Raw genomic sequence first — 27,313 nt, 5'->3', positions numbered from 1 at the left:
CAGGAAGCTTCTTTTTATTTCAAAAATAGACTTAATTCACAAAAAAGCCTTTATATAGTCCCTAAACCTGTTCAGTTCTGTACAGTAGTGTACAAAGAAACAAACAAACATTGGAGTTTGACTCCATCCAGCAAATAAACGCAAGGCATTTCTTTCTTGTATAAGACTATTTACATAGATTTTAAGCACATGGGTGGGGGGTGAGGGGGGGGAGGAGGAAGGGGGTCCAAAAACTGAATGGACCTCCATTTAACTTTGCCAGAAAGACCTAAGACAGTGGTCTTTCCCCACTGCACCTTGGCAGCAGCTGCACTAAGCTTCAGTGCGTCCCTCAGCTCGTGGCCCTGGACCTTGGAATGTGCCGGTCTGCAACACCCGGTTGAGGTGAGCTCCTTGCTCTGGAAGGCCAGCAAGTACCATGCAGATCAAACAGCGTCTTTCACCGGTCCTCCAGGCATAGTCGATATTTGTTTTGATGTGCTTCCTGTGAATATAAACGCAGAGCCTTATTATCAGGGAGCTGCTCAGGACAAACTTTGTGACAGTCTCTACCCTCCTCCTTCCCACCACCCCACAAGAGCAGCATGTGGTGGTGTGGAGAGTCCATACATGAAGGATTTCAAAGGTAATACCCTTCTCACAACCAGCCAAGTAATGTCTTGGTGCTTGTTGGAAAGTTGACAGTCTGTTCAGGGAACAACCCTCTCCTCTTCCCACAAGAATCATGACAGTGGCCATGAACTTTCTGAAGCAATTTTCATTCCAGATACAGCTGTTCTCCTTGCACACTTCCCCTTTACCCCCTCAAGCTAAAATATCCTAAATTCGAGTCCAGACAGAAGGACCCCAGATTTTCAATTTTCAAGTTGTAACCACTTTTTGACTAATTGGAGCTTGAAGCATAATCCAACAATTTGAATAACAGGTGACTTAAATCTCAGCAAAACAGCAGCATTTCTCTAAATAAAAGAGCAGAAACCAGCCACTGAGGCTTCTGACTTTAAACCTCAACAAAACCACTGAAGGAACATAAAAAAGTGCGATTAAGCAACTACAATCAACAAAATCAGCAGGTTTATCCGGTAACTAGGTAAAAACAATGACTGCAGATGCTGGAACCCAGATTCTGGATTAGTGGTGCTGAACAGAATTCACCTTTTCTGAATTGCTCAGTGGTTAAGAGAAGGGAGAGTCACACTGTTATATTATGAGCTGTTAACGCATAGTAGCAAATACTACAGTTAGCAATCTAATCAAAGTGTTTTGAAGAGTTTCCAAGGGGGTCTCCTCACATATGCTAACTGATAAATGATGCTGCAACAACTGTATATATGTTAGCTTGCAATACTTCCTTCTACAATGAACAATCAGACTACTGTCTTATTCAATATGTTCAACGGCATTTACTCCAAATCAATGCAAGAATACCCGAATCCCTACTTCCAAAGTGTAACTCACCATGCCAAGTCCCTCTGCCTGTGCATGCATGTCAGAGGACGATAAGATTGGGTTTTGCTCGGACACCTTCTGCATTGAAGAGCACACAGGTGGTCACTGGGTTTAAACAACGGGATGGTAACTAACGGGCGTAGAGTCAGCAGCAAGGGAAATGCCACAAGGGAAAAATAACTTTAGAAACTTGCGCTGCTGCATTGCCTTCCAATGGTTTTCACCATGAGTCAGGATGGAATTCCTGGGTTTTCTCATCACTGCAGCCTGATGGGGTAGCCTGAAGCCGCCCTACTGCAATAAGATGATACTCTGCAACACATCACTCACTGCATAGATAGCTCACTCCATGGATAGCTAAAATGAACAATTCCAGGAAAAGCTGAACCCCATTTCCAGCCTGCTGTCAACCAAGTCCCATTGCATCTTCAAGAGGTGACGGTAGTGGTGGTGCTCTAGGGATCATTCAGTGCCTGACAGTTAATTGTTTTAACAATAAACCAGTTATAGAGACATTTACACGGACAGACCCTTCAGTCTAACTCATCCATGCCGAACAAGCATCCTAATCTGACCTAGTCCCATTTACCAGAACTTGGCCCATATCAGTCTAAACCCTTTCTATTTACATACTCATCTAGATGCCTTTTAATGTGGTAATTGTACCAGCCTCCACCATTTCCTCTGGCAGCTCATTCATTGCATGCACCACCCTCTGAAAATGTTGCTCCTGAGGTCCCTTTTAAAACTTACCCCTCTGGTCTTAAAAGCTATGCCTACTGGTTTTGGACTCCCCTACCCTGGGGAAAGAATCTTGGCTATTCACCCAATCTATGCCCCTTATGATTTTACAAATGTCTATAAGGTCACACCTCAGCCTCTGACACTCCACAGACAAAAGCCCCAGCCTATTCAACCTCTCCTAATAGCTCAAACCCTCCAGCCCTGGCAACATCCTTGTAGACGTGTGTTATTTTGTTAAGCATTAAGGGATATGGGCCAAAGGCAGGAATAGTGAGTTCAACCACAGATCAGTCATGATCTCATTGAATGGCAGAACAGGCTGAATGGCCTACTCCTGTCCCTATGAGGTGTATGGGTCAGGGTGGGGAGGCAAGGAAAGCTCCTCACTGATTTCATGTGGGATGGTCGAAAAACATCCCGTTTCCAGACGGTTCAGCTTCCCCACAGGCTCTGCTTGTGTATGGCCTTCACGTTACCCATCCCTGTTCCTCAAGCATCAGACATAATTCAGGGATATTGAGCAAGATAACAGGGCAGCTGAACAGAAGGCAGGCTGAACTGAAAACCTCTCGTTGCTGCCAAGAATGGAGACGGTTCATGCGCAGCACAAATAAACAGTGCGAAGCGTTAAAGATTGAAGGAAAAGGTCACAACATTGCAATGTGTACATAAAGAATAGCTGTCAGCATAGAGGGCAAATTAAATTAAACCTCATCAAAACTAAATTCATTTCACTTCACAGATACAAGAGATCTATGACTCAAACAAGAATTCAATAGAAGTTAAATAAATCCATAAAGGCCACAAGTACACGGTAGCGTTGTCATGGGATGAAAGTAGAGGTTGTACAATTTCAATTATGGATCAGAATCCAACTGATTTCTTTTTCAAAGCTAGAGCCAGTGCAGCCAGTTATCATTTGATCAGCAACAGATGTGGAATCTTGGGACCTTGTCTGATTGTCTCCCTCAGTTACCCACTGAAGAGAGGACGGGTTTGTATATGGTTTTACATCCTGCATCTCCTCATTGACTTCGAGAGGCAATAGCCTCGTAGAATTATTGAGAGACTATTAATCCAGAAACTCAACTAAGTGTTCTGAAGACCCAGGTTCAAATCCCACCATGGCAGATAGTGGAATTTAAGAGTTCCCCCTCGTGGTGAAGTGGTAACCTCCCTATCCCTGGGTTGGAGTCCCACCTGCTCCAGTGGTGTGTCATAACATTTGCTGAGCAAAATGGGTTACTTTTTTTTCCTATATATTCTGCATCTCTTTAGGCTCGGATTTGAGATGGAAGATGCATTGTGTGGAGGTTACCAAGCCACCTCCAAACCCTTAACTTCACGCTGGCACATTATCATGATAGTCATAGAGTCATGGAGATGTACAGCATGGAAACAGACCCTTCAGTCCAACCTGTCCATGCCAACCAGATATCCCAACCCAATCTAGTCCCACCTGCCAGCACCCGGCCCATATCCCTCCAAACCCTTCCTATTCATATATCCATCCAAATGCCTCTTAAATGGTGCAATTATACCAGCCTCCACCACATCCTCTGGCAGCTCATTCCATACATGTACCACCTTCTGCGTGAAAAGGTTGCCCCTTAGATCCTTTTTATATCTTTCCCCTCGCACCCTAAATCTATACCCTCTAGTTCTGGACTCCCCAACCCCAGGGAAAAGACCGTCTATTTATCCATGCCCCTCAATTTTGTAAACCTCTATAAGGTCACCCCTCAGCCTTCGACGCTCCAGGGAAACCAGCCCCAGCCTGTTCAGATTCTCCCTGTAGCTCAGATCCTCGAATTCTTGTAAATCTTTTCTGAACCCTTTCAAATCTCACAACATTTTTCCGATAGGAAGGAGACCAGAATTGCATGTAATATTCCAACAGTGGCCGAACCAATGTCCTGTACAGTCCCAACATGACCTCCCAGTTCCTGTACTCAATACTCTGACCAATAAAAGGAAAGCATATCAAACGCCTTCTTCACTATCCTATCTACCTGCGACTCCACTTTCAAGGAGCTATGAACCTGCACTCTAAGGTCTCTTTGTTCAGCAACACTCCGGAGGACCTTACCATTAAGTATATAAGTCCTGCTTCGATTTGCTTTCCCAAAATGAAGCACCTCGCATTTATCTGAATTAAATTCCATCTGCCACTTCTCTGCCCATTGGCCCATCTGGACCAGATCCTGTTGTAATCAGAGGTATAGCCTCTTCGCTGTCCACTACATCTCCAATTTTGGTGTCATCTGCAAACTTACTAACTGTACCTCTTATGCTCGCATCCAAATCATTTGTGTAAATGACAAAAAGTAGAGGACCCAGCACCGATCCTTGTGGCACTCCACTGGTCACAGGCCTCCAGACTGAAAAAAACAACCCTCCACCACCACCCTCTGTCTTCTACCTTTGAGCCACTTCTGTATCCAAATGGCTAGTTCTCCCTGTATTCCGTGATATCTAAGCTTGCTAATCAGTCTCCCATGGGGAACCTTGTCGAACGCCTTACTGAAGTACATATAGATCACATCTACCACTCTGCCCTCATTAATCCTCTTTGTTACTTCTTCAAAAAACTCAATCAAGGTTGTGAGACATGATTTCCCACACACAAAGCCATCTTGACTATCCTGAATCAGTCCTCGCTTTTCCAAATACATGTACATCCTGTCCCTCAGGATCCCCTCCAACAACTTGCCCACCGGTCTATAGTTCCCTGGCTTGTCTTTACCGCCCTTCTTAAATAGTGGCACCACGTTTGCCAACCTCCAGTCTTCCGGCACCTCACCTGTGACTACCGATGATACGAATATCTCAGCAAGAGGCTCAGCAATCACTTCTCTAGCTTTCCACAGAGTATTTGGGTACACCTGATCAGGTCCTGGGGATTTATCCACTTTTAACCGTTTCAAGACATTTAACCATAGTCTCTTCATGTGTACAGCACCTTCCTAGATGGGCTTTCTCCAACTTGTTAAGTCACAAACCAGGGTCTCCTCACAGATCGAAAGAAAATTTTGCCCTCTTCCAGGATGCTCTGGTTTCTGTTGCCTTCCTGGGAGTCTCCTGGCCCGGCCATATTCCAAGTAGAGTGGTCACTTCAGAATGCTGCTGTCAGTCAGGTCAACACCTGGAGCTGGTTTTGAGAGATCAGCACCTTGACGCTGGACAAGTTGGTGTGGGAGAGGGCACTCTATTAGGCTACATTCCTTGCCATCAGATTTGGGAGGTCTCTGCAAAGGCACCACGTGGCTTTTGTGCTTTGAGGTGTGTGGGGAGTTATCCAAATCTGTAAGCATATAGGAGCATAAGGATCAATGCTGTCCAGTTTTGAGATCTTGTTCAACAAATACTCTTCCCTCAAATCGGCTGAAGAAGCAGCAAGCACGTTGGAAGCAATGATGAATTTCATCATCTGTATCTGCCTTCATCTAGGTCTCATGGTGGCTCAGTGGTTAGCACTGCTGCCTCACAGCACAAGGGACCCAGATTCAATTCCCCCACACTGTCTGTGTGGAGTTTGCACGTTCTGCGTGGGTTTCCTCTAGGTGCTCTGGTTCCCTCCCACATTCCAAAGATGTGCAGGTTAGGTGAATTAGCCAATTTAAATTGCTTGCAGTGTTAGATGCATTAGTCAGGGGTAAATGTAGGGGGATAGGTTGCTCTTTGGAGGGTCAGTGTGGGCTTGTTTCCACACTGTAGTGAATATAATCAAAATTATTATTAATAGACATCTTTCTCTCTCATCATATTATACGGATTATAACAATAAAGGCTTATGTCAGTAGAATAACATTTAGCTATTAGTTAATTATATCTGTTGCACTGGGTAGTAATAAACACTGAGTGACGGCAGTCAGATTTAAAAGAAGTTTTGAAGAGAAAATGATAAAGACGGCATAAGATACGCTTGGAATGAAGAATGGCATGTAGTGCACCATGCAGGAGTACGAAAGACAGCTCTGAAAATCAACAGTGAGACAATCAAGTCTTCAGCGGGAGCTTTTATTCAGCCCTGGAGTGAGTGCGCTCACTGCTGCTCTCAGCATGTCCACTTGTCAGGTCATCTCAGGGCTTCAATTTGCCAAGGCAAGGGAAGAGTGGGAAGATTATTCATTCAGCCAATGTGAAGATGTCAGGTAGAGAGCTGACAATCCCCTCACATCCAACATCAGCTTGTTGCCATGGAAACCTCTCCAGCATGCAGCCTGTAAATTGGGTCACCCAGCAGACACAAAAAGAACAAATAAAATTGTTTTTGATCACCTGTTTTAATATCTCATCTAGCCTGGTGCTAAAACTTAATGCACAAATGCACATAAATATCAGTTTGGGGTCATAAATTCCTCGTGACACAATGATTGCTGCAAATTGAAAGAAAACAAATGCCGCTGTCCAGAAATTCTAATCAGAGAATGCTCCCTGGATTTCTTTATCATGTTCAAATGAATAGAATTGATAGGAAATGTTCCCCACCCATACCTAATTCAAGGCTTTCCTGGCAAATCCTTCATCATTGCTTTGTGACATGTGACCTACTTTTCAAACATACACAGATAGGTCACCAAAGACAAACACATTTCTTTGAAGACTCTAAACTTGGGAATTTCGCAAGGGACTCTCAGGAAATTCCAAGATATTCTCAATCTCACTGAACATGCTTTCACAAGAATTGCCACCACTGTAGACGGCCACATGTAGCCAACGTGCGCACAGTAAACTAACTGATGGACAAAACAGCCTGTTGGACCCTTCGCGACAACCAAATAGACAGCTGGAGCCTCAATTTAATATTTTGTTTAAATGAAGTCTGAGCAATGGTGCATTCCCTCAATATACCACTCAAGTGCACTTAGCCAGCAAAGCCCACATTCAAAAATGAATAAAAATGTTATCCACCTTGAGTCATGGCAGCCATGTACTCGTTAACTGGCAGAGCAAACTCAATGGGCTGAATGGCCAAATTCTGACTCTACGTTCTATAGGTCTTATGACTTACTGATGGGAACGTTATCAGCCAAACTGAACTGACATTCAGTTTAATTGGACACTAATAATGTCAAACTTTCACTCATATTTTCTGATATTGGCCCTTGTCGGGATAACAATGGTATGGTTACCAAAGATACCACCAACACTCTGGTTCATATTCTGCTGAGTTCCTAACTTCAAACACAGTAAAACCTCAAAAGCAGCATCACAAGAGCAGCATAGTCGAAAAGCATTCGTTAACATGGGGGCATGTGGCTGAACAGAAGGTTCAAGGGACCAAAGGAGGATAAAAGGTATCAAGGCAGAGAGATGGCGAGATTTAGGAACAAAATTTCAGGAGTTTAAATCTGAGGCAATTGAACATTTGGCCACCAAAGGTGGAGCACAGGGGCAGAAGGGGAGGAGCTCCAAGATCTTTGAGGTTTATAGGTGTGTAGAACTTCAAGGATGAAGATGAAACAGACCTGTGGGGAATAGAAACAAAAAATAATCCAGATTATAAAAGGTTAAATCTTTAAATGGTCAAACTGAAACAAGTGGGAAATAGGCCCTAGAGTGTAGTCGTGGGGTAGGGAGGTGTGGGGATGTTGGGGAAGGTTGTTGTGGCCCAGGGGTTTTGTGTGTGTATGTGTATGTGTATGTGTATGTGTATGTGTGTGTGTGTGTGTGTGTGTATGTCAAGGAAGGTTGGTGCATATGGGGGGGTAGATGTATGTGCATGTGGGGGGGCTGGGTAGTGTGTGGGGGTAGATGTGAGTAGAGGGGGTGGAGGTGTGTGTTGGGGGTGGGTGTGTGTGCACGCACGTGGGAGGTGAATGTGTGTGGGGGTGCATGGGAGTTGTGTGCGCAGGTGGGGGGGGGGGGGGGATGTGTGGGTATCTGCGTGTGTGTGGGAGGCTGGGGGGGGGGGGGGGGGAGTATTGGGGGATGGGTGGGTTTGTGAGGGGATGAAGTGTAGGGGGGTGTGCATGGGTGTGTGTATTGGGGAATGTGTGTGAGTGGGGTTGTGTGGGTGGATGTGTGTGGGTGGAGTAAGTGTGGATGGGGTGTGGGGGGGGGGGTGCACGTGGGGGGGCTGTGCGTGTGGGTGTGTGTGGGATCCGTGTGTGGTTTTGAGGTGGACTGTTGGAAGGGTTGGGGGGCTTGTGTGGAAAGTTTGTGGGGGTCTTGGGGGGGGGGGGGGGGGGGGGGGTGTAGTTGTGTGCACCTGTTGGGGCAGTGCGAGGTGTGGGGGGTGGGTGTGCGTATGGGCAGTGTGCACATGCATATGGTGGGGTGTGTGTAGAAGTAGTTGTGTGCGTGTGTCGGGGATGGGTGATGTGTGAGGGGTGTTGTGTGTGGGGTGGGTGGGTGTGAGGGTGTGAGGTGAGTGTGCACACATGAGGGGGTGTGGATGTGCACTCATGGGGGCTGTGTATGTGTGTGGGGCTGGGTGGTGTGTGCAAGCAGTGGTTGGATCTGTGTTGGGGGGGTGGTGTCGGTGGAGTGTGTAAGGAGTGGTTGGGTCTGTGTGGGAGGGTGGGTGGTGGGTGGTGAGGATGGGTGCATGGGGAGGGAGTGTTGGGGTGTATGCATGGGGTAGGGTGTGCGCGTGGGGTGGGGTGAGAGACATGGGGTGGTGTGTGGGAGGTATGTGTGATGGAAGTACATGTGGGAAGAGTGTGTGGGGGAATTGTGTGCGCGCGCATGGGGTACTTTTGGTATGATATCGGCTGGGGGAATGTTGGGACCCAGCCTTGTGCCTGATTGGTTTTGTACACACAGTTATAAACAATTTTTCTCTGGATGCAATGGGAGAAATGGGCAGCATGTGAAGAAAGAGAAGTCTGAATTCCAACACACAGGACAGTTCAGCGCAATTCAGTTACAGCTGAACAGGAAGTAATGGGGAGCACAAATCATTGCAGCATCAACTGAACAAAGAAGTTAAATTATCCTGGCAATTATCTCCTGTCTGATGTGCAGATATTGCTAAAGCATCATTCATCACAAGGAATTTCGACATTTGTTCACTAAAGGTCAGTGATTCTCCATACTAAGCCACTAATTGTCCCTAATGATCATTCATCAATAAAATATGGCACGCAGCAACATAGTCACTGCTTCATTGTGTGTGTCTGTGAAACATAATGAGGGCAAAGCTGTCTGACACATTAGCTGAGCTTTAAGTCACTGTCAAAGTGGACAAGTCCCAATAAACAGTTCCCCACAGTCCAGAAGGCAGATGTATTAAAGAGATGTTGTTTAAGGTAACGACGCTGAAGGTTTAGATGTTCATGTAACACAAAGTTCCAACCAATCAGACAAAGTCTCCCAATTTTTGTGCAGAGCCATTCGAGTTGTGCATAATTACCTGAAGGGAGCAGATGTATTCTGCACAACTTCAAAAAGTACTTAGCAAGTTAAAGTAAATGACCTACTGCAATGTACGACAAGTACCCCCTCTTCTGTTGAGACTCACCAGTGGTCTATTCTCTCCATTGGTAATTAGGCCGGCCCTAGACTCAGCACAGGGAAAGGAGAATTGGTGGCAGGAAACTACCCAACCCCAAATATCACATCTCCTGGGGTACAGTGGTTATCACAGTCACCACAGTGCCAGGGACCTGGGTTCGATTCCACCCTCAGGTGACTGTCTGTGTGGAGTTTGCACATTCTCCCAATATCTGTGTGGATTTTCTACGGGTGCTCCGGGTTTCCTCCCACAGAACCAAGACATGCAGTTTAGGTGGATTGGTCTTGCTGAATTGACCATAGTCTGCCCGGGATGTATACATTAGGTGGATCAGTCATGGGAAATGCAGGCTTACAGGGAATAAAGGGGGGGGGGGGATTGCTCTTCAGAGACTCAGTGTGGGCTGAATGGCCTGCTCCCACACTAAGGATTTTATGATTCATGCAGTAACTGAAAATACAATCAGGGAAAACAACCCAACACCATGAATACAAAGTACAGATCAAAACAAGGCTAGCCAAACTCAAGATCAAAGCAGACGGGGTCCCCTCAATGCCGAGAGTCACAGGAAGTGCATTTGACTGGCGTGACCAATTTCCTGCTGGTCTTCCTCCCTTTCTCTTTATTCCAGGTTTACAACCAGGGAGGAACTCATTCTCTGTACAATCATTTGTCTAATTCATACTGGAAGCAAATAATAGAGGCCATGAGCAAAAATTAAATTATCCATAATTTGTTTCAATGCAAAAGGGGTTATCCTTGACAGATGCATGCACATGGAGTTGTGATAATGGTAAGGTCCTAGGGAGTGTTGCTGAACAAATAGACCTTGGAGTGCAGTTTGTAGCTGCTTGTACATGGAGTCACAGGTAGATAGGATAGAAAAGGCGGCGTTTGGTTTGCTTTCCTTTATTGGTCAGTGTACTGAGTACAGGAGCTGGGAGGTCATGTTGCAGCTGTACAGGACATTGGTTAGGCCACTGTTGGAATATTGTGTGCAATTCTGGTCTCCTTCCTATAAGATGTTGTGAAACTTGAAATGGTTCAGAAAAAATTTACAAGGATGTTGCCAGGGTTGGAGGGTTTGAGCTACAGGGAGAGGCTGAACAGGCTGGGGCTGTTTTCCCTGGAGCGTCGGAGGCTGAGGGGTAACCTTATAGAGGTTTACAAAATTGAGGGGCATGCATAGGATAAATAGACAAAAGTATTTTACCTGGGGTGGGTGAGTCTAGAACTAGAGGGCATAGGTTTCGGGTGAGAGGGGAAAGAAATAAAAGAGACCTAAGGGACAACTTTTTCATGCAGAGGGTGGTACATGTATGGAATGAGCTGCCAGAGGAATTGGAGGAGGCTGGTACAATTGCAACATTTAAAAGGCATTTGGATGGGTATATGAATAGGAAGGGTTTGGAGGGATATGGGCCTGGTGCTGGCAGGTGGGACTAGATTGGGTTGGGATATTTCGTCAGCATGGACAGGTTGGACCGAAGGGTCTGTTTCCATGCTGTACATCTCATGACTCTATGACTGTGACTCTAAATTAGATTCCCAGATAAAACAGTCAATGATATCTCTAATGAACATTCCATTCAGAACAGGTTTGGAAAATGAAGATAAAGCAGAGCTAACAATGTGGAACTTAGTGGCTCTTAATCCAATTTAAACTAGGCAAATGCTGAGATAGTTTCCCATAAAGATGCCTCTATGTCTTATCACAATACCCAGTCATTTCCTCACTGCAGATTTTACATCACCGCTTTGCAAAGAACAGCTGATGATCTGGGGTGAATCACCAGGTGGACATGCCACAGTTCTGTTCAATATTGGGGAAAACATGTATAGGAGAAAGTGAGGACTACAGATGCTAGAGATCAGAATCGAAAAAGTGTGGTGCTGCAAAAGGCACAGCAGGACAGACAGCATCTGAGGAGGAGAAACAACGTTTCGGGCATAAGCCCTTCATCAGGAAAAGTAATCCTGGATGAAGGGCTTATGCCCGAAACATTGATCCTCCTGCTCGTCAAATGCTGCCTAACCTGCTGTACTTTTCCAGTACCATACTCTCCGAAACATACATATAGTGTGTGCATGTCTGTAGAGGAGGGAGATAAAACAAACTGAACGAAAAAAAGGGGATGATTTTCTGACAGTTGTTTGTTGCACTGCATGGTGCCTCAGACTCTTCTCAAAAGCTAAAAGGCTTCCTTGCCACCCTCAGACATTTCCTTTGAAATGCGCAAGAGAGAAATGAAGCTCAGTCAAATCCCACAAGGTGTTTGTTCCTCTGAATAAGATGGGAGTATGAGTGCTTCAAAGAAATGATTCTGCAGCATTCAAATTAACGAGGGTATCATAAAAGGAACATTAATTAAGACATAACTACAACTTTTGCACTGACTGAGGGAGCAGCACACTGCTCTTACCCCAGCACACTGAAGTGTCATCTTGTTTTCACACTTCACAAAGCTCCACGGTCGCCACACGACAGGTGTCACAACAATGGTTAAAACATTTCTCCCTGCTCCCCACCCCTTTCATCAAGCAAAGTATCATGCACAGTTGGTGGTGTTTGGGGAATAACTATTACCAGTCAAGAACTCAGCCAAGATCACACCAGCCTACTATGAATGCCTGTACTACACTGACATGCTGATTTTAAGTCGAGACATAGAATAGAATCACCTCCTATGAGAATACATGCCTCACCCACCTTGACATTCCATTCAGTCCTTGGAGGGTCCTAGAAGTTTGAGCTGCAAAGCATCAAAACAACAGTAAATCTCAGATAAGTCATGATAAAAGGATACTAGATTAATTTCTGGTCAATATGGACAAGATGGACCAAAAAGGTGTTTCCATGCTGTACAACTCGATGACTCTAAAGTCTTGAAGATAAGATTTATAGAATCCCTCCAGTGTGGAAACAGGCCATTCAGCCCCACAAGTCCACAGTGACCCTCCAAAGAGTATCCCACCCAGACCCATTCCCCTAAATTATTCTACATTTACCCTTGACTAATGTACCTAACCTACACATCTCTGAACACTATGGCAATTTAGCATGGCCAATTCGTCTAATCTGCACGTTTTTGGATTGTGGGAGGAAACCTACACAGACACAGGGAGAATGTGTAAACGCCACACAGAGTTACCAGAGGCTGGAATCCAACCCGAGTCCCTGGTGCTGAGACAGCAGTACTAACCACTAAGCCACCATGCTGACCCCAAAAGCACATCCTAAATTGCGCAACCAGCTCAGATATACCACTTGCTGCCCGTCCAGGAAATAAGAAGAAGAGACGGTCCGAAATAGTCACTGCCTGCCATTGTGTATGGTGCAAAATGTTACGTGGTCCTTCCTGACACATGCCTGAACCTCGTTCAGGTCCTCCTGTACTTGATACTCCTTCACAATCTGAGGTTATTCGCATTCATCTTTCTCGCATTCCTTGTTGCCACACTGAAACTTCACCACTTGAATTCAATTTGTGTCCATGTTTGAACCAAGGCTATAGGCAGGTTAGGATTTGAGTGACCCTGGCAGAACACAAATAAGCGTTGATGAACAGGCAATTGTTGAACAAGTATTATTTGATAGCACTGCCAATGTTTGAAGCATTAATTGGCAGGTGTTGATTAGTTTTGCTTTCCGTGGCACTTTTCCAGACATACTGGAACAGCATGGCTTGGGTCATGGCTAGCTCTGGACCACAAGCCTTCAACAATACTGTCAGGATCCACAGCCCTTGCAGTCTCCAGCAATTATAGCTGATTCTTGATATCACACGGAGTGAATCGAATTGGCTGAAAAGTGGCATCTGGGAGGCTGAGGACAGCATCATGAGGCAAAGATTGGTCACCCACTCAGCACTATTGGCTGATGATGGTTGTAAATGTTACAGCCTTGCCTTTTCTTGCTGATCTTGTGTCAGAGATATCCAGCACAGAAACTGGTCCAACTCGTCCAGCTATCCAAAATTAACCTCGGCCCATCAGCCAGCATTTGGCCCATATCCCTCTGAGCCCTTCCTTATTCATATACCCTTCCAGAAGCCTATTAAAATGTTGGAATTGTACCCGATTCCACTATTTCCTCTGACAGCTTGTTCCAGATAGGCACCATTCTCTGCATGAAAGAGTTGCCTCTCAAGTCCCTTTTATATCTTTCCCCTCTCACTTTAAACCTATGCCCTCTAGTTCTGGACTCCCCTACCCTTGGAAAATGACTTTGGCTATTACCCAATCCATGCCCCTCATGATTTTATAATCCTCTATAAAAGGTTACCCCTCAGCCTCCAAAGCTCCAGGGAAAATAGTTCCAGCCTATTCAGCCTCTGCCTATCGCTTAAACCCTCCAAACCAGACAACATCGTCAATTTTTTTCAGTATCTTTGAGTTGCACACATCTTTGCTGGAGCAGGGAGACCAGAAATAAATGCAGCATTCCAAAAGTGGCCTAATTACTGTCCTGTACAGCTACAACATGATCTCCCAACTCCTATACTCAATGTCCTGACCAATAAAGGCAAGCACACCAAACATCAAACCTACACCTTAAAACTCAACCTGAGCTACAAACCTTCACAAACCTTGCAAACACCTTTTTGTCTACCCAGTCTACCTGCGACTCCACCTTCAAGGAACTATGACCTTGCATCTGAAAGTCTATCTGAATGGAGCTTCCTGTTCCATTTAACTTAATGTGGCAGAAGTGCAGAGCTTTGACTAAATCCATAGATTGCAGGATCACGCTTTATCACATGCTGTTTCTGTTATTTATCATGGCATGCCTGTTCACCACATCTTCACCAGGTAACATCACTATCATAGCACAATGTTATGATGTGGCCTGACATGATCATTGCCTAGTTACCAGCAATTCTGTGCTGTCAAGTTCTTTGAGCTGAATGTTGTATATGGAGAGAGCTGGCTGTCATAGCAACAAACCCTCCATCACTTTTGTTGCGGTCTGATGTGTTGGCATAATTTCAGACAAGATGCTGAGGAGACGCACTGGGAAAAAATTAATTGAAAATAATGCACAAGAGAAATTCATTCATTCTTCTTAAAGAAAAACTGCTAAATGCAGAGAGAATGACTTAAAGCAGACCATAAATGTAGAAAACTCTGCAAAACAGATGAAATAACGTGGGGAGCTTAACAACAATAAAATAAGGACACTCTTACTAGGCTGCAACTTTTGAGGTTTCCTCCTCTTCAAATGAAGTAAAATGGCTAGTGAATGAGAGTCTCCAAATGAGGCAAAAGTCAAGTAGAGGACACATCACGCAAAATAGATGCTATCAATCAATGGGTTGGGAAATTAACGTCAGATAGGAGACAACCAGTTGTTCAATTAAATATAGAAGAGGGGTGATTTCATATGATGGGTTCCTGTCCCTCAAAACTCTGGAAGGCAGCTTCAGAAAAAGGAGAACAGGAACTCCTTCATCTAAATAGAAATGGGGATTGCCTTTATTACTGACCAGTTCAGCACATTTGCATCAAATTCCTCTGTTCCTGGCAAGATTGGCATTTTTAAGGGTAAATATGAATAAATGGCAGATAATGTCTGTGGAACTGACAACTTATTTAAACGCCCAGTTCGTTAAAGTTTAAACATAAACTCTGTTTCAGAGTGGAAAGGACTCAATATGTAAAGTTTCCAATTGCTTGCTTGCCAGCATAAACCTGTGGCTACTGGTGGAGTGACATTTCTGCTGGACCCCTTCCATAAAGGAAGTTCCAAGGTTTTAAGGGGATTAGCTGCCTTTGCTGTGGGGCTGTGAATACAAGTATTTGTTTTTAAAAGGGTGAAAGTAGTTGAAGAGACTTAAATGCATTGAATGGGTCATCAGAGTCATCTTTATACAGTAACATCTAATACATGCTCAGAACCTAAATTTGAGCTCATTGCATCATGATGGATATTGGATGAGTTAGGATGCATAGCGTATGAACAAAGATGAAGGGGAGGTGTGCACAGGTTGTGTAACTTGGCACTGGGCTGTATGGGGCACATGGGTTTGTACAGAGGTTAGAAGGGACATGGAAAGGAGTCAAAACTTTGGGTTGGCATGAATCAGCAAGAAGTTGATACAGGTACTATGGAGATGAACGGTGATTACACAGATTGGGATGAATTGACAGTAATATGGGGCTAAAAGGGATGACCAGGATGGGAATAGGCAGACAGAAGATGGACAGAGGAGCATGGATTGACACAGAAGTTATATGGGGCCAGGCGTGTAGAGTATGGGGAGGCCTAGAAGGCTGAACTATTCTATGACATGATTTGGAGATGCCAGTGTTGGACTGGGGTGTACAAAGTAAATTTTAAAAAATCACACAACACCAGGTTATAGTCCAACAGGTTTAATTGGAAGCACACTAGCTCCTTCATCAGGTGAAGGAGCGTCGCTCCAAAAGCTAGTGTGCTTCCAATCAAACCTGTTGGACTATAACCTGGTGTGGTGTGATTTTTAAACTATTCTATGACAATTGTGAGGGCAGTGTTAAACTGTCGTAGGTAGCAGCTTTCAGATAAATACTGTTTTGCCCACCTGCAGTTTAACTGTACTATTTCAAAGAAGCAAAGTCTTCCCCAGTGTCCTTGTCAATATCTACCCCACAAAACAACATAACAAAAGTACTGAGTATCTGGTCTTTACCACACTGCTGTTTGTGGGAGCAATATAATATTGACTGCACCTAAAAAATACTTCAGCATTGCTCATACAAAATGTTTATTCCAGCTCACTCAACATCCATCACAAGCTGTAGAACTGTTTCAGGCATGAAGTGGTTGTAAGAAGTGCTCCACAAATGCATGTTTTTCTCTCTCCAGAAGGAAGAGCTTAGAGAAGCCTCAGCATCCATCTGTTAGTATTCTTGAATTGAGGGGTGGACCCAAGACCCTGCTGCTTGCTCCAATAGATTGGCTAAGAGATCTCTCTGCACTAATAAAAGTAAAGCCACGTGTTTTGACACAATCCTGACCAAAACCAAAAGCACAGAATGACTCTTCCAGTGGGATAGGGTAAAAACAATGACTGCAGATGCTGAAAATCAAATACTGGATTAGTGGTGCTGGAAGAGCACAGCAGTTCAGGCAGCATCCAACGAGCAGCGAAATCAACGTTTTGGGCAAAAGCCCTTCATCAGGATGAAGGGCTTTTGCCCAAAACGTTGATTTCGCTGCTCGTTGGATGCTGCCTGAACTGCTGTGCTCTTCTAGCACCACTAATCCAGTATTTGATTTTCAGCATCTGCAGTCATTGTTTTTACCTTGTTGATTTTAACCCTACTGCGAATCCTCTTGCAAGGATGCCTGCCTTGAAGAAGTTTTCCTCCTCTCTCTACAAGAATCTCAGGGAGTCCCTCTCCCACTGCAACTCCCAGGTCATTTCCTCTTCCAGTGGGAGCCTGATGCTGCATAAAATGGCCACCATTATTCTCTGCATGCTAATTTGGGAGTAATTTGTTGCATAGTGCTTTTGAGATGTGGTAGTGTGCTAAATTTAAATGAAATTCTTGCAAACATACTTGTTTTTTGAAAGATTTAAAATTATCTTAGTAGGAAATGCTGTCAGTACATTCATGACAAATTAATGATTTCCCATCAATATTCTTCAACACTCAGCAAGGTATAGTCAGTAGAGGGTTTTTTAAAATCATTCAGTATTTTGTTAAGTTCTCTTGTAAAGTATGACAATGACTACAGTTTTGGTATTTCAATTCTTTCAGGTGTCTTGGCATACAACAGCTTCCTTTGTTCCTGAAGCTAAGTAAAGTCAATTTGTTGCAACAAAATACCACAATTGAAGCTATGAACAAAGACAACTGAAGAACCATCATCCAGAGCTCTTAAGCAAAGGAATTACTTCTACTTGAATAGCAACATTTACTCAAATTGAATCATTGATGTATTGGTATAGAGTTGAATAATCAGATGCATTCAATTGATGAGACAGGACAGTTTGTTTTACAGTACAATCTTCTTAGATCCTAGTGAACAACGCACATGCTAGTTGTGAGCCAAAAGGAGTGCTGTTAGTGATATCAACTGAGCCAAGGTAATACCATCAGATCAAAGTCAGAAGGTTGCAGCTTCCAGCCCTGACTGAGCACAGAGGGAACTCTGGGTGACACTGAAGCAATGTTGCCCTCCTGACATGCATGAACGTTCATCAGGCCTTCCTTCCTCCAATCCAGTGACTTTGACTATTACTGAAGACAAATGGCACCAGCCCAGAGAGGTGCAGACTTAAGCCAAAATCAAGTTATATAAAATCATAAATAAAAGAGATATTTGTTTACATGAAGCAACTATGTCAACTGGCCATGTGAAGAAGGACCAGAGAGTGCGCAGTTACAAGGGCAAAAAAAAAGAGACAGTTAGAAGCATTCTTCTTATCTAGAAGAGAGATTATCTTGCCAAAGATGCAGGTAGTGTGTGTTACAGCCAAACTTTGGGCAAGGTTCCCCACTTCATAATGATTCCAAATAGCTCCAGATAGGGGAGGAGGAACAAACTGGCTCCTTTCTTTATACAACCACCTCCTTGGTTGGTTACAAGGTTAACTTAAAAATAATTCCTTCCCTTATTTACCAGAACCAAACAAACACGTTTTAAAAAAGGAGACTTTTTTTCCTTCAAATCATAAAAATAAGCTGTTCCAGTACAGATAGAACTTTGGTAGAGACCTGACAATGTGGAAGATTACCCAGGTATGACAAAAAAAATGACAAATCCAAACCAGTCCCTCATTGACATCAGCCTACTTTCAATTGTCAGTAAAATTATGAAAGGTGTCATTCATAGTGCTAACAAACAGCAGTTGATGAGCAACAAGCTACTCACTGATGTTGGTCTGGGTTCTGCCAGAATCACTCAGCTCCTGACCTCAACATCCTTGGTCCAAATATTAGCTGACACAAAACAGCTGAATTAAGGCTGCAATAGACTGAGCATCAAGCAGACTAAGCAAAACTGGAGTCGACAGGAACTGGGGGAAAACACTCCTCTGGTAGGAGTCATACCCAGCACAAAAGGAAGATGGTTATGATTTTTGGAGATCAGTCACCTCAGCTCTGCAGGAATTCCTCACGGTGGTGTCATCAACCCAACTATCTTCAGCTGCTTCAACGACATTTCCTTTATTGCAAAGTCAGAAATGGGGATGCTTGTTGACAATTGCACAATGTTCAGCACCATTCACGATTCCTCAGATACTGAAGCAGTCCATTCTCAAATGCAGCAAGACCTGGTCAATACCTAAGTTTGGGCTGACAAGTGGCATGTAACATACTCACCACAAAAATCCCATGCAATCACCATCTCCAGCAAGAGAGAATCTAACCATCACTCTTGACATTCACATTGTTGAATTACCCACCATCAACAGCCTGAAGGTTACTACTGACCAGAATCTCAGCTGGACAAACTAAGTAAGTAAAATGGCTACAAGACCAAGTCAGAAGCTACGAATTCTGTGGTATGTTACTTGCCTCCTAACTGAGGATCTTATCTTTTGAGATTGATTGGACAGCGCTGGAATCCATGATTAATTTCTTATACTTTGTGGTTGATTCTTGAGGTACACAGTCTGAACAGACTTCAGCAAGACCAACTGTCTACTTTGCCTACACAATAGAAGCTATGTGACTTTTAGAAGACACGTTTAAAAGCTTGATTGTATCCATTTTCAAAAGCAGATTACAGTTCATGACAAAATTATAACAACATGCTTTGACAGATATGGAGGAAGGACAGATCTATCATAAATGAAGATATCACAACAATGAGATAAAGTAAATAGTCTGGCTGGTCTTTTCAGTCAATTTCGCGTCTTTTAAAATGAGCCTCTCAACAGCAGCACTGCCAGAAATTGAGATTCCATTCATAAGATATTGGTTTTATACTGTAATAATACTCTTTGCAATCCGCAGAGAAAGACAAGATTGAGCAAGTCAGACAATGCTCCCTGCTATCTGGAAAATCACGTCCATTAAAACAAATAAACTGTGGAAATGGAGTGTTATCAACATTGCAACCATACTTTTAAAAGCTTTGGAAAGGGCAAGGCAATTACAAACGATGCACTGCAGAATATAAACTGATCCTAATTGGTTCCTCACCATTTCACAGGCAAGAACAACGCAACACCTCAAATAACGTTAACCAACTAAAGTAATTTGTAAAGCCTGCCTTTTCAATTAACTGCAGCCCTCATCCATGAAAGATAAGAGGACCGTAATCTAAAAGCTATGTGGCTGAACAATAAATTCAGCTATATTTAAACATAATTGTATTTTTTAGATTAGAGTGGTGCTGGAAAAGCACAGCAGATCAGGCAGCATCCAAGGAGCAGGAAAATCAACATTTTGGGCAAAGGCCCTTCATCAGGAATCGAGCTGATGAAGGGCCTTTGCCCAAAACGCCGATCTTCCTGCTCCTCGGATGCTGCCTGACCTACTCTGCTTTTCCAGCACCACTGATCTAAACTCTGGTTTCCAGCATCTGCAGTCCTCACTTTTGCCTATAACATTGTATATGGCAATTCCCAATATGAATAACGAACAATACACCAAACAAGTAGTATGTGATCTGAAGGCTTTTTTAAAAAAAAAAAGCAAATTCCAAGAATGGGAAAGCAGTTCCATCAGCCAATAGGTCTGTGCGGTAGTTCCTCTCTGACTGAGTAAGCTCACCAGCTTTAGACCTCTTATGCATCCCCTCAAATGAATGCGGAGGTCCACTCACACCTGCCAGTTGGCCTGCCCCAGGAGTGTCACACCGTATCCACTGAGGGCTGCAGATACCACTACAAATTTACCTCACATCCTCGGCTGTTTTCAGTTCCTAAGTTTTAGCTATTTGTTTCAAGAGACACATAATAAACTCTGCTTGATATCTCAAAATATCCTGAGCTGCATTCCCAGATGGGATAGACTCCTGGTCCACCTTCACAGGCAATTAGGAATGGGCAATAAATGCTGGCCCAGCCAGTGACGCTCACATCCCATGAACAAACAAGTATTCACAAACGAAGATGCCATCAGTCACTTGCTTGGCAACTGTGAGCACAGATAAGCGTGCAGAATAATGTGACCACATCAATCATCTCAGATTATAAAAGGTCGGATAAAAACAAGTCTCCGCACTGTGAATGCATGTTTGTTGTGCACTCTGCTTGAAGTCAGCCAAAAAGAAAGATTTTTTTAAAAATTTGCATTGCTGTATTATCCGTAGTCCACAGTCATTTATGGTTCATTAAAAACTGATACCAGTTTCTGTCAGCTTCCTCAATTCTTCGAGTATAATCCTCAGTTACAGTTCAAAGTTTAAGAGAAGATTTGTAGCTCAGTTGCTTGTTGTTGTGGTTCTGTTCGCCGAGCTGGGAATTTGTGTTGCAGACGTTTCGTCCCCTGTCTAGGTGACATCCTCAGTGCTTGGGAGCCTCCTGTGAAGCGCTTCGGTGATCTTTCCTCTGGCATTTGTAGTGGCAAAACTAATGTAATGTACAAGATCCCATGTAAGGACTGCACAAAACACTACATAGGACAAACAGGAAGACAGCTAACAATCCGCATCCATGAACACCAACTAGCCATGAAACGACACGAACAGCTATCCTTAGTAGCCACACACGCAGATGACAAGCAACATGAGTTTGACTGGGACAATACTACTATTATAGGGCAAGCCAAACAGAGAACAGCCAGGGAATTCCGAGAGGCATGGCACTCATCCACAGATTCAATCAATAAGCACGTCGACCTGGACCCAATATACCGACCACTGCAGTGGACAGCTGGAACTGACAACCGGAAGCGGCAGATTCAAACCAGCAACACAAATTCCCAGCTCAGTTACAGTGCCAGACGTTGTAGCCATCAAGAGAGAAAATGTTGGAAAATCTCAGCAGGTCTGGCAGCATCTGTAAGGAGAAAAAAGAGCTGACGTTTCAAATCTAACTGACCCTTTGTCAAAGCTAAAAAAAGGAGTCATAGGGAGGTATTTATACTTGGCTGAGAGAAGGTGAGTCATGGCTTCAGAAGCAAAAGGTAGCAATAAAGAGGTGATAATGACAGCGCATAGAGAGATTATAGGGAGATTAGGAGCTGTGAATGACCAAGGCTGAAGCCAGTGCTATGTGACAAAATATGTGTGATGGGTGAAGCAGAGGCAAAAATGGAAAACAGGGGAGAAGGGTAGCAAAAGGGGAAGAGGAGAGGAAAAAGATGATGAGAGAGAGGGGAGCGAGAGAAAGAAAGAGAGACAATAAAGAAATAAAAGAGGTACAGAACAGTGAAAAAAAATATTTAAAAAAGGTAATTAAATAAATGAAATAAAATTACAGAGCAGAATGAAAACAGAGGGGTCGAGATGGGATAATCATCTGAAGTTGTTGAATTCAATGTTGGGACTGGCAGGCTGTCGGAAGATGAGATGCTGTTTGCCCAGTTTGTGTAGAGCTTCATTGGAACATTGCAGCAGGCCAAGGACAGACATGTGGGCATGGGAGCATGATCGTGTGTTGAAGTGTCCAGGGATTTGCAAACTAGGTGGGTTAGCCAGGGGAAATGCAGGGATAGAGGGTAGGTCTGGGTAGGATGCTTTTTGGAGGGTCAGTGTGGACTTTGTGGGTGATTGCTAGCTTCCACACTGTAGAGATTCTGTGAAATTAGTGCAAATGATGGTAGATATTAAAAATCTGAAATACAAACAGATAATGTTGAAAAACAGCAAGCAAGTCAGACAGTGTCAAGACAGAGAATGAGAGAGAAAAAACAAGCAAAAAGTTTACAACAATGAGAAATATGAATTGTTTCCCTCACCGCAGATGTTGGAAATTTTCAGGATTGTAGGAAGAAAACTTTTTTGCGTTTGCCATCTTTTTCTTTGCAGCAGTGAATTCCAATGTCAAATATGGCCAGTCAGGCAGTGACCAAATGGTGTTCGAACCACCCTGCCATCTTAAGCCATGATGACAGATGACCTACTGCAATCAAACCTTGTAATATTGGAAGACAAGGCACTGTAGATTAAAGCTCCAATTCTTATGCTTAAACCACCATGTTCAAAATAGGTCAACCCTCAAAATAATATCAGTTATCAGTGTTAAGCATAAGCTTGGATTAAAAGGAGCAAATAACTTCTAAACCAAATTTTTCAGGCCATGGTTGATCTATGATTACTCATGTAAATTAAATACTTTGCAGGAGTGAAAAGTTCAATTTTTAAAAAAAAAAAAAAAAAAAAAAAAAAAAATCGCACAGAGAACCTCACAAAATGTGCTCACACAGCCCACGTCCTCTGTCGATTACGAGCATTAATGGCCTTGACAGGTCAGTTGTGAAACAAAAGTATCCACCGCAGACCTCTTAACACAAATATCTCATGATTTATAGATGACACCAAGATTGTGGAGTAGGAGGTAGTGAAGGGGGTTGTCAGAGAATGCAGCTGAATGTAGATAGATTCGAGTGGATGGAGAAAATCACAGATCAGGATTATTTTCATCAGAAAGATGGAGGTGGGGGGGGGGGGGGGGGGGGGGGGGGAATCCTGTTTGAGGTCTACAAAATCATGACAGGTATAGAAGGGTGGATAGAAAGAAACTTTTTCCCCCCAGAGTGGGGTCCCAATTATTAGAGGTCATGAGTTCAAGGTGAGAGGAGAAAGGTTTAAGGGAACTATGCATGGAAAAGTCCATACACACACAGTGGTGGGTACATGGAATGCGTTGCCACTGGAGGTGGTAGAAGTGGGCACAATAGCATCATTTAAGATGTACCTGGACAGATACATGAATGGCAGGGAACAGAGGGTACAGATTCTTAGAAAATAGGTGACAGGTTTAGCTAGGGGATCTGGATTGGTGTAGGCTTGGAGGGCCGAAGAGCCTGTTTCCTGTGCTGTAATTTTCTTTGTTCAAAATATTCAGAGTTAGCTATCAAAAGGGCAAGTTTGGAGTTACCTTGAATCAGCAATCTTAGTTAGATCACGTTGATCACATCACAATGAACATAACCAATTCCTCTCAGAAAGAAGATCTACATCCAACACACTAGTTCAGCAGTTGGGTCAGTCAAACTCATCTTGTACTCAGTCTGTCTCCCATGTCAGTATCCTGGACTTACTGAAAACAACTCCGATGATAAAACATCGAAGCAGTCCCAGTAGCAAAAAATTTGAAGCATCTAAATTCAGAGAAATGTGCACTCAGATCTCCCAGGTGACGTAATCCAGAAGCTACGAGGTTAGTTACCTTTGCAGTGTTTCTGGATGGATATTCTCGCATAACAGGGTTTATCATATTCATGGTGAGAGAATAATAAACAAACATTCAGCTTGGAGCTGTACTCATCTAATATTCTGAAGGAAATCCTATACAAAGGGTAATCTAAGAATAATTTGCTCATTGAATGTCATGTAGAAAATCAGGGTCTTTTGGGACAATATTCGTTCAAAGGGTATTACAGAGAAAAAGGTTGAAATTTGACCTTGCTAATGTGATGGAAATTTTGCAAAGAAAGGAAGTTTTTAAAATGGGTTTACACAAGTCACCAACCACACACTTGATTTACAAAGAGAGAATGCACACTCAAAGAAATAATTATCTGTCGTTGAAGAGGAACATTTGTATTATAAGGAATTGGAAAATGAACTATTTCTTTGGATCACTTTAGGAGTTGAATGCAAAAAAAAAGTTGCATTTGATTTTTTTAAAAGAATTGTTTGTATATTTTTAATAAAGGGGAAAATCTGCTAATATAACAAGGAATTATGGTTAGAAGGTTAATTTTATTTTTATTCATTGAAGATGTGTCAGAGGCTAGATAGGGCAGCATTTATTGTCCATCCCTTGTTATCCTTGAGAAGCTGGTGAGTTGCCTTCTTGAACGACTGCAGTTTAGGTAGACCTCTTAGAAGGACTTTCCTGTTCCTGTACAATCACGAACAACATCTGATTCAATTGTTTGCTTTTCCAGGGTAGTGGTGATTATGACCATATTACTCATGTGGTCACACAGTACACAGACCTTCTCATGCTATATTAGCTTTCACTGTATCCAATGCTACATCACAACATACCATTCTAATTGGAGTGCCACACTTTCAGTTACTATCTGCTCTATGCCCCAGCATAATGGCTCCAAATTTCTGTCTGTGTTTCTCATTTTCACCCCAACAGCACTGACGTCCACGGTTAACATGCTCCTCCCTGCTTGAGGTTTATTGTCCAAATCTCCAGCACTGGCTGTGGCCCACCCATTCGAATGAGACTGGATGATGCACTTGACAAAAATGTGGCTGCACACCCTGACTGACTATTGTCCCATGCTATTGACTAAGGACTCACTCTTCTCAGACAGGGCCATTTGATTGTCACATATGCAGTGTGTTAGCCAAAGAAGCCTCTGGCACATGGGGTCAGTGTGACACTGACATAGCATAGTGCCACACAGCAGCATGAGAACAAGCCACTTAAATTCTCCAGTACCAATAAACCTTGGCAAGGCGCCTACATTGCAGTTTGAACTCAGAAGCAAGTCAAGCTGCACAATTGCTCTGTCTCTGACCTGCTTTTGTAGCCACAATATTTGTATGGCTCATTCAGTTCAGTTTCTGGTCAATGATAACTCTCGCAAAGGATATTAATAGTGAGGGATTTGGGTTACGCCATTGAGTATCTAAGGAAGATGGTCAGATCCTGTCTTATTGGCGGTGGTCATTACCGGTCACTGGTGTGGCGTGAATGTTATCTTGTCAACCCAAACATCATCCTGGTCTTGCTGTATTGGAACATGGGCTCCTTCGATATCTGAGGAGTCATGAATAGTGCTAAACATGTTTGCTTAAGATTGCACAATCTCCACTTCTAACATTCTCACGGCCCAAAAGGTCATTGATGGAGTAGTGAAGATGGTTAGGCCCAGGAGACCACCCTGACAAACTCCTGCAGAAATATCTTGGAACTGAAATGAGTTCACCTCCAAAAACCATGACTATCTTTCTTTGTACTAGGTATAACAATGGAATGCTCTTCCCTGGATTCCAGTTTTGTGAGGTCTCCTTGATGTTACACTTAAAATGCTGCTTTGGTGTTAAGGGTGATCACAAGCACTTCAGTTGCAGAGTTCAACTCGATCCATGTCAGGCCCAAAACTGCAGAGACAAGAGTTGACCGGTCTTGGCAGAACTGAAGATTAGTGAGCAGGGTATTGCTGCGAAGTTACGCCTTGGTAGCATTGTCTCGGACACCTTCCATCACATTCGGTGGATGACCAGAAAAGGAGCTGGAAAAGCAGGAATAGGAACTTCTAGGATTTGTCCACTAGAAAGTATCGTGAAGGGCAGGCAAAATACAAACAGTACTTAATTCAGCTGGTGTGGGTTTTATGGCCAGCACACAAACATTACAGGCTTTTAACGCACTGACCAATTGCTAACAATATTGCACAAGCTTCCTGCTCAACATCAGATATTATTAAACTCCTTCCTTTACCTATTACATCCCGAATGAGGACAGATCTCCCCCAGACTTCCAGTAATATTAGAGCCAACGATATGACCTGCCTGCTAAATAGTGGCTCTCTCTTACCACTACAACAGATCAAGACCATGGTATTCAATTTCCTTGTACAGCTAACATCAAGGGAGGGAACGGCACATAATTCCTCCTCAATATTACGCAAGACATTGATTGGTGGTCCAATCACCAAAAAAAACCTACTCCTTCCCTAAGAGTCTACCTGCAAATGATACAGGAAGCATTGCAACACTCCCCCCAGTCGGAAGATCAAGAGCAGCGAGCACATGAACACCTCCACGTTCCCAAACACGTCAGAAAGGAAACTACTGTCTCTTGGGCCTTTACTACTGTTCTTTCATTGTCAACAGGTTAAATCCCCAAGACTGTCAATCTGGCCCCATCGAGGAAGCAGCTTCACTACACAGACTGCAATGGTTCAATTAGGAAGTTCAACATCACTTTCTCAAGTGTAATTAGGTATGGGACAATGACCGCTCACCTTTTCGGAAATTTCCATATTTGAAAATGGAGCTCATTGAAAAGCAGTGGAACCTGAGCAGGCAGTTATAAAGTGGCCAGCAGAGTTCCCCGCACAGATCAAGCTCTGCTAACCTTGTCTGGGAGCCGGACACAATAGCATCCACTCAAAACCAGAAGCAATATCTGGAAGTATGCATTAGCAGTGAACTGTCATTTCTTACAAAGATGCATCATGTTTAATGTTGGAAAGATTGTGCACAAAAAAGTGGATTTAGTTCATGTTTTGAGGAAATACCTGGTGGAGTTTCTCCAAAAGAGGTTATTGGAAGCTCACTCTGGAGCTTTTTTTAAAAAAAAGCAAGAATGTCTAGAAATCCCATGATCACTGCTGGAGTTGTTTGAGCAAGGAGAGAATACTGGAGTATTGGGAATTAGTTGGGGACACTGAAGCCCTAGAGGATGATGGGCCAGCTGATCTGTCCCATTTCCAAAATGGAAAGCTTTTTCTTGGGTTCAGGGCACATCCTCTGCATTCTTGCCAGGGAGTAAATGGAGCAACTCTCAGTATTGTAGTCCCAAAGAATGCTCTGAGTGAAAGGATTCCAGAGACCACATGCTGGAAAATGAGAGCTAT

General features: G+C 43.5%; 1 protein-coding gene across 9 annotated transcripts in view; it reads right to left on the bottom strand.

Moving 5' to 3' along the window:
• cntn1b (contactin 1b) overlaps positions 1 to 27,313 on the bottom strand; it is a 750,295-nt gene that overhangs the window by 482,211 nt on the left and 240,771 nt on the right. The window contains exon 2 of one of the 9 annotated variants that reach the window (XM_072552562.1): positions 12,366 to 12,408. The exons of 7 other annotated variants lie outside the window; for them this stretch is intronic. The gene's annotated coding sequence lies outside the window, so the exon portion shown is untranslated. Of the gene's footprint in view, positions 1 to 296; positions 485 to 12,365; positions 12,409 to 27,313 lie in introns of all 9 variants that reach the window. One more of the 9 variants, XM_072552563.1, reaches the window with a different exon arrangement.

The sequence above is a fragment of the Chiloscyllium punctatum genome, chromosome 32, assembly GCF_047496795.1.
Source record: "Chiloscyllium punctatum isolate Juve2018m chromosome 32, sChiPun1.3, whole genome shotgun sequence".
NCBI lineage: Eukaryota > Metazoa > Chordata > Chondrichthyes > Orectolobiformes > Hemiscylliidae > Chiloscyllium > Chiloscyllium punctatum.
Note: the sequence above shows the minus strand (reverse complement) of the source record. Positions and strands in the feature narration are given on the sequence as shown.